The sequence below is a fragment of the Cebidichthys violaceus genome, unplaced genomic scaffold (genome assembly GCF_023349555.1).
Source record: "Cebidichthys violaceus isolate CVI_PGR_0920_01 unplaced genomic scaffold, fCebVio1.0.p SCAF_12, whole genome shotgun sequence".
Lineage (NCBI taxonomy): Eukaryota > Metazoa > Chordata > Actinopteri > Perciformes > Stichaeidae > Cebidichthys > Cebidichthys violaceus.
This window is the reverse complement of record NW_027176285.1, coordinates 6,063,673-6,082,829: the sequence shown is the minus strand read 5'-3', so window position 1 is coordinate 6,082,829 and position 19,157 is coordinate 6,063,673. Positions and strand designations below refer to the sequence as shown.

The following is a 19,157-nucleotide window of genomic DNA, read 5'->3' as shown; positions in this document are numbered from 1 at the left end:
CATGTATTTTGTCCGCTTTGTGTTCCCAAAAAGAAGGCGAGTCCCCTCAATATGACGGCAAGCCATGCAGAGCTCAGTACTCCTTGTCTGTTATTATCTCAGCCATCAGTCAAAAATGTTTTGGAAAAAGATAGATGTAATAATTGCCAAAATTCACAGTGTGTTTTTATCTAAAGAAATATTTTGTTTCAATCCATATCTTTTGGCAAGGGCTTAAAAAAACCTACATTTTGGCTGTGGTCAAAACCAGGTTACTCTTTAGCAAGCACCTATATTGATAGGGCGGTCTAGCAGCAATCTAACAGCACCATCAGTTCCATTTATATAACCACAATAACCGAAAATCACATGTTACTTTTTTTTAATACGCTACAATGAAGTGGAGCGTAGAAAAGCAAGAGACTGAATACAGCACAAAATGCTTAACAGGCGTTGCATAATTGAACCTTGCTCTGTTAAGGTGGACACGTGAGGACCATTATTGTAGCCGTGATATCGCCCATTTTTATTCTATTTTTCTCGGATGTGTGGATTCTGTGAAGTGCACATCTGTGCTAATTGGTGCCAAAACAAAAGTACTTCCATAATACTAAAGACAAACTGTGTTGGAAACAGCAAGCAGTAATCCCTAAAGTGTAGCTTGTAAGCTGTTGACAGGTTGGGAAATGCTGAATCACGTGTGCTCAGGCTCGAGAGACATCAGCAGCGCTGGCTTTGAGACAGGACGGCTACAGCACGGTGAAACCTTAGACGCCGTGGATAAGTCTGTCACTGAGGCCTTAAGAGATAGTCTCATGTTGATAGAGGGAGGAGACGTTGGCTTTAAGGTAGTAGGGTTTGACACTGTCAACTCAAAGACAGATACCCAATTGTGGCACAAGTGGTTGAAAAGAGACATTTCCTGGTATGAATAATGTGTGTGTGCCTTTGTGTATGGTCATCTAAAGTTACACACCTCTGCTGTGTGTATGTATGTGTGTGTGCGCGCAGGCATCTTGCATGAGCACACAAATCTTACAAAGGCCTTTGCCACCTCTGTGCAGAAGATGAATACTCAGTTTTGAATATGCAGACCATATTATTTGTATTATTATTTGAATGGGGTAGCAACTGCAGAAATGCGTGCATTTTTTTAGACAAAAGGTTGTCCCTACAACTGAAACAAGTAATTGATAATATGATATACAGCAACTATTACTGATTATTCATGGATGTGCTTTTTTCTTGCAAAAACGTCAGAATTTCACTGATTCCAGTTTCTTAAACGTGACAGCTGGATGCTTTTGTTTGTCACATATGATAATACATTTTTGAGTTTCTGACTCTTGGTCGGATAAAACGACACATTTGAATGTGTTAACTGCCGTTTTGGAAAATCTATTAATCCTTTTTACTCAAATTGTATAGACAAAATGATCGATACTGAAAATAGTTGCCCTTCTCTTTTAAATGTGACATTTTGATCATTATTTCTTTGTTTTAAAATACATTGTCAGTGTTTCTTTAGAGTTGTCTGGGGCCGGTTATGGTTTGAAAATGTTTGATACAGATAGTTTGAAATCGATTCCACTAAGAGACTGTTTTTGATACTTTGTGTGAATGAAAACCTCATGGCCTAATTAGTGGACCAACTATGTTTCTATGAATGACTACCGCTAACTTCTCTACTATATGAAAAATATTTTACTATGTAAACATTCTGTTTTCTTGAAATGACAGTACATAATGTAAACAGTCTGTCACTGTGACAATATTAATTTAGTAAAAAGCCAACATGTTGGCACCATCAGAAGCTTAAACACTCGTTCTACCACCATACCAAATTCTGTTCTCAAATTTTAAACCATAACTTTTTTCAAACATTCATCAGATACTTTTCTCAATATTTATCACTTTTGTCACTTTTTGAAATCCACATAACCTCACCTGTGTGTGTGGAGAGGCTCCACCGCACTATGCAAAACACAGGAGCAGAACATAATAATGGTGTTGTGACATTTTATAAAAAGTTATAAGAATATAGGAGATAACACTGGCAGCTCTTTGGATCGCATATTGAAACGTTTCCGATGGCGTAAGGTAGGTCTTCTCTCTGCTTCTAATGCAATAAAACAATCACCATAAAGCACCGACATTTGGCACAATTTTCCACAAAGTTTTTCGATACCAGGTTGGGCCGCCATAAGTTGATCACGTAGTTATCCAGCTCTAATCTAGCTTGTACATTTTAATAATAATTTTGCAGTTATGGCAAGATTAAAGTCTTCCTCTATGGAAAAATGTGTGTTTTCTTATTGATACTTGAGTTGGATGTCTAAGCTTCACTGATGAATGTGCAGTTTGTTTTCAGATCCATCTGCAGAAGAGTGGAACGTTTTGAAATGACCATTACTTGCATATTCATAAATTACTGGATCTTTTAAAATGAGCGAGACAGAGGAGATGGAATTTTAAGATGAACTGGTTAATTGAGCTTTCTTGTGGGAAAAGCATAAAAAACACAAATTATTGCTGAAAGCAGAGTGTTTTTAAATGTCTTCAAACATGTCATTTTCTGCAGGCACTAAAAGAAAGACTAGAGGAGTTCAGATGGTCGGTACGGACTGAAAACACTCCTATAAACTGTTTGTATTAGCTCTCTACAAAAGAGTTTCAGCTAAATGGGTGGAAGATAACGGTGGGTGGTCTAGGAGTCCACCCTTTTGTTGGGTAAAAGTGTAAGTGTTTCTGCTGCAACAAGGCGACTATTTTTACTGGACTGCTCATACATAATTGATAGACTTGTCTGTTTAAATTATGTGACAGTCAGTTATGATGTAGCACGTCTCTGGGGTACTAAAAGTGTGTGTGTACCTTTGATGACATAATTCTGTTGGAATGTCTATGAAAGATAAGTATGAACCTGCTTCTACCTCTGTTCTTTCAGTTTTGTTTCCCCCTCTCTCTCCCTGTTTCAACCTCTTCATTAATGTATTGGCTGTCTGTCTCACTCTATCCTGTCTTGCTGCCCCACCCCCCTTGCTCTTGCTGTTTGTTGTCTTTATGGCGCGTTGGCAGTCTTAGAGGAGGATAAATGGGTGTTATCGAGCATGGTGATCATATCTGATCTGGCAGGCAGGTGACCGAAACAAACGAGAAGGAAGCCAAGGCTACACTGACTATGTGTCTTCGATGAACGCATTGTTTACACTGAAGCTTACAAGTGTCCAAATTCTCATTTTTGAATGACTCAGGTGGAAGCTTGTCTTTGAGGAGCTGACGTACATGGAGATCACTGGTTTTAGTGAGAGAATGGCAAAATCTGAATCCACAATGATGAGTGAAGAAGTGGTCAAATATGAAGGAAAATCTGAATGCAAACTACCAGATGTAAAGGGGGCCTGTGTACCATCTTGTGCTATTTGGTTAGCCCGGCCATGTACTGTTGCATGTATAGACTCATTACCGGATCCATTGAGATTCATTCAGAGATCCATTTTTTAGAAATCTTCAGAAAAAAGTTGTATGTGTGCATTCTCTAGATTTATATCTTTTCTAATAAAACAAATACATAAAGAAACTTTACTGTCATAATGATTTCCTTAGTAAAGGGCCGATAACTTGCTTAAACATTCAAGCTGATTACAACTGGTGTGAGTTCTGAGCTCTCTATCAAATCTATGTTGGTAGAGCGGCATTGGCTAAATATGGCATTGTCTGCAAGCTGCAGTTTGTTTTTCAACTGAATGCTCTTTTGAAGACAGTTTTATTGCCGGTGTTAAGGTTGGTTGCAATGACTCAAGCAAGCAGGGTTGACATCACATTTCAAAAACGCCGCTCGGCGCTAGAGAAAATGATGAATCTAGAACAGATAGATGGATGTGACGAATGATCTCAGCCTTTGTGTTGTTTTGCCAAATGCATGGTGTTAAACACATTAGATCAGAGTTGTTAACAGACATCAGTCAAGAAGTACTGTTGCAGCATGAAGGTACGCAGCATGCACCTATTGTTAGTTTGCTATGGACCCAAATCCTAATTGACCATAATTCTAATTAGAATAGAAGGCTGTTCTTAACCTTAGACTGTATGTAAGAAGTGGACGTTAGTTGCCATTAGTTTGTGGACTGGTGTCCATCTTGGTTTTTTCGCAATCAGTGAGTGGAAGTTACCATATTTGGAGTGCGGAGGAGTGACGTAGAGACAATGTATTCGGCTCTGGTAGTCAATCACAGTTAGCCCACCCTAAAACATACCCTGCTTTATGGTCTGTTTGACTCTAAATGGCCATCATTTACTAAATGAACATCATGCTGTATTGAAGAAGACTTGAAACTAGAGATTGAGACCATAAACTCATGTTTACAATGTTTACTGAGGTAATAAATCAAGAGAGAAGTAGAGTAATTTTCTCATAGACTTCTATACAACCAGAGGAGTCGCCCCCTGATGGACAGTAGAGAGAATGCAAGTTTAAGACACTGCCGCATTGGCTTCACTTGGCAGAACTGAAGGTTGCCGCCTGTTCTTAACTAGTTAACAGGTTATGTCTGGCAGCTTTAATAACAGACTTTTTTTGGGGGGAAACAAACCTTGACTATAGAGGACCAGTCAATAATCCATGTGCAAACTGGTGGTGCCACCAAAAACTATAACATTACATTTGACAGAGAAAGTAATGAAATACAGTTTTTGAAGCAAAATATGAAATCAAATGCCACATTAACAAAATAGTAAAGGGGAAACATGCCTATGTGTCCCGTGTTAGATAAGCCTTTTATGATGACCATATGGAGGGTGTTTAGTTAAACGACTTTTAAAACCTTCTGTTTTCCCCCGGTCAACATTTCGGCTAATGTGTTAGCTAACAATTCAGAGGGTCATAGCAACGGCACGGGATCCGTTCACCTGTTTTTATAAAAAAATCCTGGTTCTAAAAAGTTTTCTATCAACACTATATATTTGATAGAAGTTGTCGTTCATGGAGTACAACTAATGCCTCAGCAAGTGAAATGGTTTGGAGTTGTTCTCTGGTTTGACAGATTTCTATCTCTGAACAAAGCTCCCTCCCTCTGACGCCGCCTTTGATCTCGAGCAGTAATCGGTCTCCTGGATCACGCACACACACACACACACACACACACGCACCCTAACCCACGTACACACATTTAGGCAGCGTGTACTCGAAATCAACAAACTTTGAAACCAAATCATGGCGGTGCACTGTGAATCCCCCCCACTATCGGCCCCGCTATCTCAAACAGACCGGTGTTGGGTGGCTCGGCTGTTTGCGATGCCAGGTCCATGCACCAGAGCCACACAGTCTGATGAGGGCTCTCTCTCTCTCTTTCTTTCTCTCTCTCTCTCTCTCTCTCTCTCTCTCTCTCTCTCTCTCTCTCTCTCTCTCTCTCTCTCTCTCTCTCCCGCAGCGAGTGATTTGACGGTAATGAGGTTGTTGATGATCTTGTTCTTGCGGAGGCCTTTTTTCCATCGATGGAAGTCTTGATGTACTTCTCCTGCTGCATTGGTTCACGTGAAACGCGTCCGCTCTGCTTCTCTGCTTTCGTCCGAACAGTGCACGATGAGCTTTGTGAGCATTCAGCTTGACATATAAAGGGTGTGTTTGACCCTGCTGTCTGCCTTCACTGAATAGTCCTACTGTAGATCCTGCAGTGTACACTGCAGCTCAACTCTGTGTGTGTGTGTGTGTGTGTGTGTGTGTGTGTGTTTTGGGCTGTTTGCTTAACTGCGTGATCTTTTTCGCCTGATCCAGTCATAGAGAGTTTGATTCAGCTTGACATGGGGACCAAACCCCCTAAACTGTTTTTTTATTTTTTCTGTTTTTATTGGGGGTTTACGGTTAATGTTAGGAATGATATGTGTGGCAGCCCACCAATGCTAGCTTGTATGACACCTTTTTTATTTTTTTGGTTTTGTTTCAAGTGCACAGGGTTGCATCTGAGTTGCTTTGGGATTTTTTTGTGTGCTGAAAGCAATGAAAGTAAGGTGTGCATTACACATTTAGTCCAGATGTTAATTGAGTTAATCCAGCTGTGACCCCTTACTGGTCTGTCCAGCGTTTATGCTCATTTCATCCCATTTAAAAGCATATAATAAAGGATTTTCTTTGTTTTCCTCCCTTTTTCTTTTTTTTCTTTGACTTTTCTATCCCCCGTCCCTCTCTCAATTTCTATTCCATTTATCAATCTGCAAGAATTAAAGAAACGAATCCCAAAATGATGAGTGTAGTGTTTAAACAGAACAGATCACTTGGAAGCAAATGACTCCCTGTGCTCAAATGATGCAAGTTCATCAACTTCTTTCTGCTTTTACACACTCGGCAAAGTGAATATATGAGATGACGTGCTCAAACTAAAAACATAACGGCACAAGACATACCAATAGGGTTAATCTGCAGGACTTCTTCTTCTGCTCGTTTGTTTTTTATTTGTATTGTTTCCATTTTTCCATCTGGTTTTGATTTACTTCCTTCTCATTAGTTTGGATTGTTTTTTTCATTTCTTCGTCTCCGTTGTTGGTGTGAAGGCTCATTGCCACCGTGTTTTTCCAACAGGCTTTACAGTTAGTGATGGTAGTCAGTCTATGGTGGCGATCCGGCATATTGAACCTCAGCAGCGACCAAGATGTGTCTGTAGCTTGATTACAGAGAACTGTCACAAACTGGTCCGATTCATAATCTTGTTTACTTCTTCTTCTAGCTCTTGATTTATTGCCAATTTTGCCAATTTTAGATTGAGGTAAGAACCTTGTACAGCTGCTTGTGCTTAGACACAATTGATCGTTGGAGAACTTTGGCTTCTTTTGTTCAATAAAAGGAGGAGTTTTGTTAAAAAATATGTTCGTATATATGTTCACTCTTCAGTGAAACAAAATGCATAACTTCCTGTCTACCATCTCTCCATCAAAGTGGGTGAAGTGTTTAGTGTTTTTTGACACAAGAGGGTGAAGCTAAATACAACCAAAAAAAATAAATAAAAAAATGTACCAAAATTTTACAATTAACATTCAACTGAAAACTGTGAAAGGGTTAAAGTTCTAAGACGAAAACACGGACAACTCCCACACCGGATAAGACTGTGGTAGCGATTATCAATCAGAAGATAGCCTCGCCCTAAAGCATACACATAATTTACTAAATGAACATCATGCTGTATTGAAGAAGATTTGATTGAGACCATAACCTCATGTTTACAATGTTTACTGAGTTAATAAATCAAGAGAGAAGTAGAGTCATTTTCTCATAGACTTCTATACAAGCAGAGGAGTCGCCCCCTAAACGAATGCAAGTTCAAGGCACTGCTTTGCTTCACTTCTCAGAACCGGAGGTTGCTGCCTATTGTAAATGATTGTATAAACTGTATGTACATTCAGTTAATGTTCTGTTTGTATAAGGTTGTGAGTAGCGGGACATTTCTTTACTTACATCAAATAGTGGATTACATTAAGATTATTCACGTCTGCGTTCGACTTGTTTCCAGCAGCATTGTTGAATAGTCAGTCAGACAGCAGTAATTAAAGAATCATGGCTTTCTTATAGTTATGCTCTCTTGGGATTGTTTTTCCCCTCTGTTGTGGAGTGGGCTGTGAGTGGAAGTTTAACCCACTGTTTCACTGTGACCTTGTGTCTACAACTGAAGTTCATTAAACACCTCTGCCTGTCCTGTCTTTCTCTCATCTCTTCTTTCACTCACTGTTTTTTTGTTTTGACTCAGTAAGTTATCTCTAATTTTTGTCTCCTTAACCCCTTTCTCTCATGTCCATTCTGTTACCTACTAATCTCTCTCTCTCTCTCTCTCTCTCTCTCTCTCTCTCTCTCTCTCTCTCTCTCCCTCGGCGTGTTAAGACAGCCAGCAAGTCGGCAGTAGTAATGAGGAAAGCATAGAGTTCCCAGCACCAGAGTGACTCATCGTTCTGGCGAACAGAGGTCATGTGTGTGTGTGGGTGGATTTGGGTGGTAGGGGGCGGGTTTTCTATGTTGTATGTGTGTGTGTGTGCGCTCTCTAACATGTTTGTTATTTGGGTGTATACATTTCCCATGCTTCCTTCCTGCTGAACACATGGCAAAAGCTCTTTTGCCGGCTGCGTTAAAAGGTCATCTGTCGGTGAAAGTCCAACATACATAAACTCTCTCACACACACACACACACACACACACACACACACACACACACACACACACACACAGAGACAGAAGCTCATTTCCAATATGGTGCTATGAAGTGAAAGTCTTTACTACCACTCTTTAGTGCTACTTGTTGCTTTTTTTCAATCTTTCCCACGACCCATCATTTTTTCACACCTTTGGCATTGTCACTACACGGTACAATTATTCAGGCTACTAAAAAATGACACCATTTCTGATGCTATGCATGCTCAGGGACAGTTTAAAAAAAAAACAATCATAATAAAATAAAAAATACAATAATAATAAAAATAATGGATACATTTGGCTTCTCTGCCTGTACGTTCACAAATATATAAATAGGCAGAGAATGATTTCTTTGTTCCATGGATATAACTACTAAGAAGAATCTATTGATAGTGAAAAAATGCATGACTATGATACAAACAGGGAGTATAACTCACACTGAAGAAGAAAATCTAAACGAGGATTATGATGCAAATTATGAGAAACGGCCATATTTATTGGTGTGATGTCAATAACAGTGTTTTTTTTTTGTTTTTTTTCTATAAATCGGGGTTCAATGGGAAACACGGTTTTAGTTATTTCAGGTATGTCTTTTCTTCACTAGTGGTGGAGCCGCCAGGACACTTTTGCGTCTGAATCCGTGTGTCTCATTGTAGTGACACAGTGTCACCGTGAACGCTCCTGAAGGCAGTTTATCATATCTCTGTGTATATTCCAGCACATGCATGTGTGTGTTTTTCAGCGTTGCATAAAACAGCAATCTTCAACTATCTGCTTCATGTCTTTATAATTGCTCCCAGCAGTAGAGCGGCGCCAGCCAATATACACGGACGCGCATTTACACATGCACACACACACACACAGCACATCATCAGAGGAGTGTGGCAAAGCAGAACTGGGCAGAGTTTGTTGGCAAGCCAGCCTGCTGGCTTATTGACTTGGACAGAGTTTGAAACAGCTATCATCATCAGCATATGTGTGTGTGTGTGTGTGTGTGTGTGTGTGTGTGTGTGTGTGTGTGTGTGTGTGTGTGTGTGTGCGCGCGCGTTAATGCTTTTGATATACTTTTTTTTTTTTTTCAGGCTCTGACAACTGACACATGGCTGATCTATCTCTCTATCGTGGTCACAATCGAGCTATTTGTTTGGTTAGCACAGAAAGCGAATGCAGCTGCAACACAATCAGATCCACATTACTAACTAAAATATCAATCATTTTATTTCACTGTCACAAAAACACTCTTTTCAAGTCCAAATTTATCTCCAGATTTTTTTTCCGTTTCTATTTCCAATGAGGGGTTGGCTGTACAGGGCGAGTCATTGATCGCTCAGCAAAGATGTGTGTGTTTTGCGTGTGTGTGTGGGCGTGTGTGTGTGTGTGTGTGTGTGTGTGTGTGTCTCTGTGGAAGGCCTTGCTGGATAACACAGAGCAGATGTGGGTGGGTAGGTGGGTGTATGTTTAAAGAGCCTGTCATTGGCTCATACAGAACAGATGTTTGTTGGGCCATCTTCATCATCATCTTCATCCTCCTCCCCTGGCTACCAGAAGATCCAAACTGTTCTGCTACATTTCAGACGCTATAAACCAAACACGGCGTAAAGTATAGACCCCCCCGATTACAAGGGCACATACATGCGATGGCGCACCGCGTCGGGCCGCGTGATTGGTTGGAGCGCGGTTCCAGATGCATTGACAGATGTTTAGGTCAGTATGCAGATGGCCGGCTTAACTAAGACACTATCGCTTTGGAATTTTCCAAACCAAAGTTATAAAGTGGCTGCGGTTTACGGTGATATTCTGGTACTGCCAGCTGACTGCAGTTGAACGTGGTCCAAACAGTCGAGCACAGTTTCACACAGCCAAACATGTTGAGAGGTGCCAGTTGACTTTTCTTTGTAAAAAAAAGTTTCCTTTGTCACCTTTTTTTTTGTACTTTGGTTCTTTTAAGTCTGCTTTAAATTAAACTACAGCTTGTAAACGAATGTCAACAGAACTTTTGCTTTCTCTTGCTGGTTTCTTTAACTGTCGTATCTCTATTTAACCCTCTAAACTAAACCCCAAGCAGTTTTGGGACTTATTTTTGTTGTGCTCCTGTCACATTTTACTCTCTGTGGCCTTGGTTTTCACTGCAGTATATAAGTCCTGCATCTCTATGGAAACACAACCATCGTGACTAGAAGCAGAGAGAAGTCAAAAATATCTTGTGGGCAGTAGAACACAAGACACATATAACACATTTACAATGCCATAAATTATGAAAAAGAAGAAAAACACAAGTTAAATTTATTTTTACAAAATTAGGAAAACAATGGAGTCTATATGTCCAACATTTCTCCAAGTGTTACCAATGTTGGAAAAAAAGATGGAGGCTCTACGTTCTATATATTTTGAGGTATTCACATTTTTACAACCTCTACTTCCAGCCTCTCCAGTCCTCTCTGCTCTGTGTTCAGCAGCCTGCAGTTCAGTCCAAATTTCACGGAATTGTTGTCACGTGACCGTTGGTCTCTGGCGAGTCAATCATGTCTTCCTAATAGCGCTGAGGAGCTCAGAATTTAATATGTTTTACAGGATGTAGTTAAAGCAGAAGATTTATTCGTGGCGAGAATTTAAATGAGTCATTTAGAATAAAAAGTTTTTGATGAAATATCACAATTTTAAGCTTAGTTTTGGCAGCTTTTTCTGATGGAAGTGTTCGTCACACATGATGTGTTCAAGGACCGTCGGAAAGTCTGAATCTGACGATAATGATGGTTTTTACAGCTTCTGGCTGTGATAAATGTTGTAGTTTTATTGTTTGTTTAAAGAAAACGTGCTTTCATGCTTCAATCCCACCGGCAGTTTTGGGGTTGAGAGGGTTAACTGCACCCCAGTAAACAACATGCTCTTAAAAAAGGACGGCCAGCCGACCCAAACTAACGGATGTCATGCTGAAACAGGCTAACAACGCAGCAGTTTGTCCGATACTGGAGGCTATGATAAATATAAAAAGTCCCAATAATACTTTTCTGACCTGTCGTCAGCGTACATAACTCCAAGAATTCAGAGATGCAAAAAAACAACAAGCGTGCTCCATTTAGAATAACAGCCTGGGTGTCACACAGTGTTGCATTTGCGTGTTTGGTGTGAAAGATCGAGGTGCACGTCATTCACCGCAGAGCGTTCAAGCAGCGTCTGGCTTTCAAAGGTTAATCCTAAAAACTGTGATCCATACTGAAGCATGGTTTTGTGTAGCGCCGCACCACCTGAGGAAGGTTTGTTGTTCAGGAGAACATCTGTTTGACCACTCTGTTTGCGGTGCTGAGGCTCTCTCCCAGGAGCGCTTGGTTGACGGCCGCTAAGCTGGAATAAAATGTCTCGGCTCATAGAAGTGATTTTAAATGCAGATCTTTTTGAAGCTGTTTACCGAGCAAAAGAAAAGCTGGGACAAAACTTTCTCTTTAGGTCACAAATGACATCAGCTCTGGAGAGCAAAACCTCTTTCTGCAATCTGTGGAAAGGACTGATTTACTGATGCCCACTACCTTGTGTGAAAAACACGATCACATCTTGTGGACTGTGCTCACTTTGCCTTTTCATAATGCTTCACTATGCTTGTTCTCATAGACGCACCAAGGCATCTTCAGCTAATTGTAGGCGGCAACCTCAGGTTGTGAAAAGTCAAGCCAATGCGGAAGTCCCTTAATGTTACATTCTTTCTAATGGCCATAAGGGGGCGTGTCCTCTGGTTGTATAGAATTTTATGAGAAAATGACTCTACTACTCTCTTGATTTATTACCTCATTGTAAACATGAGTTTATGGTCTCAATCTCTAGTTTCAAGTCTTCTTCAATACAGCATGATGTTCATTTAGTAAGTTATGGTCCATTTAGAGTCAAACAGACCATAAAGCAGGTGACTACGTCCACTTCTTATACACAGTCCATGGCTAATTCACACATTACATGGACACCACTACACTTTGTATTGTCAGGATGCTGCAGTCAAAGCCTGGCTGTGGCTTGCATTAGCCCCTGGTGGTGGTTACTATGGCGCTGTCTGTCAACATAGAGCTCCCTCCCTAAGCAGCGTGATACAAACAGCTCACACCTGCTGCTATAGATAGTCTGTCAGGGGTTGTCAACACAGCTCACACTTTATCTCTTCCTTCTGCATCATCACATACAGTGTTTCTCAGTCAGGGATAAGTCTTTATCTCTATTTAATAAGTCACCAGATATCCTAACATTTCCTTTAGAGGAAAAGGGAATTACCAGAGATTTTCAGCTGATGCGTAACCAACGAGCTTGGCCGAAAACATTCAACATCAGCTAAACTTCTGTTGGTCATCAGTTATCAACGAACTTCCTTGTTTCCTTGCCAAAACAGTGGCTGAGCCTGGTTAGGGCCAGGTTTATATAGTTTTTAGGCCTGCGGTTATCTATTTTGTAGTTAAATATCACTATAAAAGAGTGACGCATTTCTCTTTAACAGTTTCCTAGAGCCCAAGATTGTGGTGGTTCTTCCTAGAAGATAAGATATTCAATTTACAAAGCTATGAAACTGAGAGAAGCAGCAAGTCCTCATATTTGAGATGCTGGAACCACAAAATGTTTTAATAAACGAGTGGAGCAGATTAATCACTTACCAAGATTGATTTATTTCCTAATAATTTACTTATTTTCAGCCCTACGAGCTTTGGATTCTTACTCATCAAACCAATTTATTGGAACGCAAGACAACCACATGAATACAGTTGCAGTATATTACATCAGCCTGAATCAGTATTGAGCAAGCCATAATTCAGTTGCTCAAAGTGTGAAATAGCAACAAGTTTAATCCTTATCTTCAGCTTCATACCCCAAACACATTTGAGTCAACATTCTTTCAAAATTGCTTTTTTTTCTGTGCTTGCTAGTTCCTCTCCAGGGCAATTACCATTTTCTGTTAATTATTGTGACCAACTGTTGTATTAAAATCTTGTAGATAACAGCTACACCATATAATAATGAGTCCTGAAATGTATGGAGTTGAATCACGCACACCTAAATAGTGATACAGTACCGAAAAAGAGTGCGTTGAATAATTAAAGAAAGAAAAGAATAGCGAAAGAACAGATTTATGTGGATTACTACATGCACGATGTATACGTGCCTTTTGGGTACATTATTGATCTCAGTCACCAAACTAGAAAAAACCTTCTGTGAAGCCAGCGGGGTGTCCATTGTGTTTGTCAGTCCTCACTTTTTCTCTCAAATTCATACACATGCACTTGTACGATCAAAAACAACAAATGTGTCTATTGACTTCCAGGCCGAGGGTGTGTGTGTGTGTGTGTGTGTGTGTGTGTGTGTGTGTGTGTGTGTGTGTGTGTGTGTGACTGCGAGTGCAAACGTGTGAAAGTGTGTTTTTTTTTTTGTTCAGGCTTCAACATATTATGCATTTCAGCGTTAGTTTGCATGTGAAGTTGGCGTCAGTACAAACTTGTATGCTAGTGGGATTGTGGTCTTCATTCAACTGTGTGTGTGTGTGTGTGTGTGTGTGTGTGTTTAGTGTGTGTTTGCATGTGTGTGAATAGCTGGCATATGGTAGCCATCTTGCCCTGGCGGCAGAGCTGGAGGAAATTCCTGCGTTGTAGAGCTAAAGCCAAGATGCTGCCACAGAGCACACAGACACTCACACACACACACACACACACACACACACACACACACACACACACACACACACACACACACAGTACAGGTTTGAGATACTTGTGCCAAAGACGCACACACAAAGATACATTTTTACTTTCTGAAAGGACTAACAAGGTGATGGAGTCTGTTTTATAGTAATGAGCCAAAAAGCTGAGTTTTCTGATTGCTTAACATATAATTACTCCTACATAATACTCTCACTCTTTCTTTCTGTCTCTCTCACTCTCTGTCTCACACACGCACACTCCGGCGTTGGTCTGTCGGTTGGCTGGGCGCTATCTCCGTACACACATGGCAGCCATTACTCCTTGTGTGTTTAGGCTCGGGCAAAAGTTGGAAGTGAGCCTGGCGGCTGGACCGACCGCTCCACGGCTAGATTGTACTGGCGAGGTCTAGATTCCATACGGCCCGTTTCCTAGGGTGCAGTGTTAGCCGTGGCTTAAGGTATTACGGCCTGTCTATCTTCCATTTATCGTGGTTAGAGCAATTAAGAGAAATCCAACCTAATGTATTCATCCTAGCAGTGCTTGTGTGGCAGTGGTCCGTGTCAACATCTTCAACTAGGCTTCTACTCTACATTATTCCTGCAGTAGCCAACAAATACAACTTAAAGGTCCCATGTTGTGGAAAGTCATTTTTAAAAAATGTATTATGAAGAAGAGATAGATGCTATATATATACTGTGGAAGTAGATGCTGAAAACTGGTTAACGCTGACCATACACTTAAAGCGACAGGCGCTAAAACGGAGCATTTCAGAGAAAGATTGATTACAGGTATGTTTGGACGGACCATATGAGAAAATTAAAGTGTTTTTTGAGCATTGAAGCGTGTAAACATGTTCTAGTAGGAACCCCAAATACAAGTATGAGCCTGAAAATGAGCGTATTTTGTCTCCTTTAAATAACACATTAATCTTTAATTTGGAAAGCAGACATCTGTATAATAACACAATGTTACCATATTATAAGAGTTCACAAAAAGCTGATTACTAATAATAATTATTAATTGCCCAGCCCGAGAAGATCGCCATGACTAATTTACAAACACTTTAAACTTTATATTGTTTAGTTACACATGAGAGAAGCAGGTGAATGTATTTGAATTTAAACCACAGCTCTTTAGCCGGCGTCTGTATCTGTTCCCTGGCTGCCCAGATGTTTCCACCACTGCTTTTGTCCTTCCTTGGTAACAGGTTTCCTGTGCCTATAATCTCTTCTTATCTTCCTCAGGAACACAACGTCTCATTTTTCCACTTCAACCATTTCCTTATCTTGTGTGCACTCCGGACCTGTCCACATCAGATGATTTTGATTCCAGAGCCTGACTCAACCTTTCTCTGCCCACTGGATGCTGATAACGTTTCTCTTTCTCTCTGCACATCTCCATTCTCTTTATCCTCTATGAATTTTCTCCCCCTTTGATTTAATCTCTCATTAGGTGTTGCTAGCGGCTCTCTTGGATCAGTCTGTTTTTAAATGTAATGTTTCGTCCCATTACGTGTGCCCTGGCCGGTCTCGACCAACCAAATGTAAGAATTTATTTTAAAGAAACAGGCTCAACATGGACCTCCTGACTCCACGTGTAATTCTTAGACCGCGACAGATGTAGCTAAGAAAATGAAGAAATAGAAGTTGCTTTTACCCCCCAAAATATTAGACATTAGTAAATATATAACTTTGAATAAATAGAAATTGATTTCGTTTTTCATGTGTGTGGCGGCTCATCTTTGCTTTTTTCAAAAAGTGAAACATCTCAGTGAGGCGCACAGAGGGAAAGAGACGAAGGGCACACAGAATTCAAACAACACACTTGAAAGAATTAAACGTAACGCGCGACAAGTCGAACGGATATTGGCGTTCAGTGGCGTCAGGGAAACGGGCTGTGAAAGAGATGGAAGGATAGAGAAAGAGAGACGAGGCAGAACGCTATTTCCAACCCCGCCATCCTGTGGGGTGTAATTAAGGCTTATCACACATTTTAGTTTTTTGTTTCTCATACAGGCTGCTCAAAGAAATAGAAAGATCCCAAAATGGCTGGCACAGTTGCTAGTAAGATTTGAAAATACTTTTTTTATTATTACCATATTTCTGCCTGTGAATCTATATCCCCAAATCTCCCCCTTTCAGCAGCGTTTCCACATGTAGAGAAAGTCACGTGACCGCGGGGCGCCCGGCTCCCACTGAGGAGCTCCACATGTGGAAAAACAACACAAACACTCGCACGCACGTCAGTCACCAGTGTTTTTATCACCTGGAAAGGTCGGCTGGGACAGGGTGTGCAGTGGTTGTCGTAGCGACCTGGGTAAACACCAGAGTCATTGTAGTCCCCCCCACCCACCAACACCACCATCCTGGCTTGACCTCCCTTTGTTGATGTTGGTTTAGCACACGCACTTGTGTTACTTAAGATTCTGGCCAATCACTTAACTTGTCATTTCCTTCTCAGCATTACTTATTACAGCACAGGTACCCACGATGACAGACACACACACACACTGATGACCAAATTGTGCTGGCGGTGGGTTAATTAGACATCAGTCTTTGTTAATCTTTAATTCATGACATAAACTCTAATGTCCTCATGAACAGGACATCCTGTTATAATTTGTTATGTCACCGGACAGCAAAACAGTGTGTGTGTGTGTGTGTGTGTGTGCGTGTGCGTGTGCGTGTGCGTGCGTGTGCGTGTGCGTGTGCAGGACATTAATATTGACTTCAGAGATGTTTGCGCATATTTTTTATTGGCCTGTTTGTTCAAACTCTACATTTCTGCCCATCTGTTTGTTTTACTCTGCGCTGGAGCCGCCTTTTCTTCTGCCCTCCCCCCTCTCCTCTCCTTCATTCCTTTTTCTTCTGTCTTTTCTCCTCCCCTCTCCTTTCCTTCATTCCTTTTCCTTCTGTCTTTTCTCCCCCTCTCGCTGCCTTTTGCTTCTTGTGAAGCTGACTGAATGTGCAGTGGCATGCCACAGTGTGAGTGACTAACCATGTGGGATTATGCTGCCACAGAGAGGACTGGTTAGAAAGAAAAGAAAAAGAAAAAAAGAGGCCCTTTGGAATTGGATTACTCAGCGTGTGTACACCTCATTTTACTATGAAGTCCTTTTTTTATCATCCACTCTGGATTCGCTTATGGAAACAATAAAGCCCTTCTTTTCTTCCTCAGCAGTCCATTGGTCCTTTCCGGCTCGGTGCTTCTAGGCACAGCCCAGGATACCCCGGCTCATCACCCTTGACCGTGTTATTGCCGTCGACTCGGAAAAGAATAGGTTTTTTATTGGGGTTTTTTTCTCCCAGGAATCTCAGAATGTTCCATTTCTGCCATTAGCTTTAATTACTCCGGTTGTGGTTCTGGTGCGAATTTTGCTAAATCTACGTTAAAAAAAGGAGCAATTAGTTTTTTTTTGAGAACAACAAATTGTGTGTTTGGTTCCTCGCTGTCGTGTTTTGCGTCTCCGTGCGTCCCCGGTGACAATCTCCGTGGCTACATTCCCCCTGTCTATTCTGGTTCTCCTGAAGAGTTACAGTGGAAAGGTGACTGGTGGGGGTGAGTCACAGAATAGGCTCGCGATCACACACACACACACCCTCAACTCACACACAACCTACGGGAAGAAAGAGTGTTGAAATCTGAGACGCTCAGAGTGGTCCTTGACGTTGTTTGTGGTTGTAATGAGAAACATGGAGGCTGTTTTGCATTGAGCATTATCTTTCAATAGCTAGGAGGCTGGGTGAAGATAACCACTGTGCAGGTACCTTAGGGGGCGTCCCGGCCCGCTATGGACATGTTTACACTGGATGAAAGTGAGGGTTTTTTTCACATTGAGCTTCAGAAAGACCTCCTCCAGCTGCTGAGGAAGGTGGTTTGTGGTAAGATCAGGCTGCTACAGACCCCAGTGGTCGCGTGGCTTCCAGAGGGAGTTTGGGTCTACGTTGATGGGCTCGGGGAGTGAGCTTAACTGTGGCCTCCACTGGTTTTACCGAACCGTCCGTGAGTTTGTTTCTTTTTGCGTCAGAGAAAAGAAACATCTGAAGTTTGTGAGTCCGGCTTTTATTTAAATGTTAACTTTATTGAGGAGACGGTTCAGATTAATTTCACGTCAAGTGGAAAAGTGACCATATCTGGTACTAGAATTTCACTTAAATACGCTGAGTCAACTTTTCTTATTATTTACACTCTGGGTTTTTTTTTCACAGGGATCTTGCACAGTGAAGATGAATGTTTATACAGAGGAATTGGATATCAATTACACGGCAAAGATTCAAGTAAACTTCTCACTTGTTTTTTCTCTCTGTCGTGTATCAAAAAACGGGTTGGCTCATCGTCACCAAAACACAAAAAGACAAGTGAGTGCTATATTCTCAAGCAGAGAGATAACATGTAGTATATCTAACCGAAGAGCCCTGGTTTGGTGTGGGTTACGATATACTGGTTGGATTGTCCTCTAACATGGCTCAAAATGTTTGCATGGAACGTGAGATAATCTAATCTAGACAAGACCATCATACACGTTTAGAACAGACTCACCATACAAACACAGCAAAGCCATAAGAAAAAAGAAAGGAAACACAATGTATGAGGACATGCTGCTTAGTTCTGAGAGGACAGATTCTCACTTTGCTCTCAAGGAATGGCATTGTTCTGGTGTTTACTGGACCTTGTGCTGGGTGGCATTAGTGATGGAAAGCTAAGAAAACCACAGGCAGGGAGGGAGGAAATAGACCTCTAAAGATGGTGAGGGGGAGGTAGAGATAAGAGAGAATTAATTGAACAGAAGAAACAACAACAACAACATGGGAGCGGAGGAAAGGTTGCAGGGAGATGCAGCGTGCATGTTCTGATCTCTGGTTTTAGTCCGGAGCGAAGCAGGAAAGGGAAGAGGGTAACGTGTGACATAAATATGTTTACTGAACCTTGAACGTTCTGGCATCAGAGGATCAGAGGGATGGAAACCTTAGGAAAGGACTGAGAGTGTGTGTGTGTGTGTGTGTGTGTGTGGGGGGGGGGGGGGGGGGGGGGGGGGCTGAAAGTGGTGGATAGCGAAGATTTACAGGCTAGACTTGGCAGACATAAGCATTTAAATTATTATTCCCTTAACCCACAGAAGCACAAAAATAACCTATTCTTATTTATACATTCTTACAAATAAAAGGGCAAATTTCCCACGCAATGACCAATTACGATATCATATCCCTTAGACTGTTTCATCTGGACAATTTCATCTGGACACACAGGTATGTTGATATGCTCTTAAGGGATCACCACCTGCAGGCCCGAAAACACACTTTTTCCGAGCCAAAGACAGCGTATCCTCGTAAAGCGAGTATACG

The 19,157-nt window shown here is 41.2% G+C and overlaps 1 protein-coding gene across 2 annotated transcripts in view; it reads left to right on the top strand.

The window, feature by feature from the left end:
- The window catches only part of il11ra (interleukin 11 receptor subunit alpha), a 51,386-nt gene that overhangs the window by 8,018 nt on the left and 24,211 nt on the right, over positions 1–19,157 (top strand). The window contains exon 1 of one of the 2 annotated variants that reach the window (XM_068706007.1): positions 16,775–16,899. The exons of the other annotated variant lie outside the window; for it this stretch is intronic. The gene's annotated coding sequence lies outside the window, so the exon portion shown is untranslated. Of the gene's footprint in view, positions 1–16,774; positions 16,900–19,157 lie in introns of those variants that run through there. 2 annotated transcript variants of the gene reach the window in all.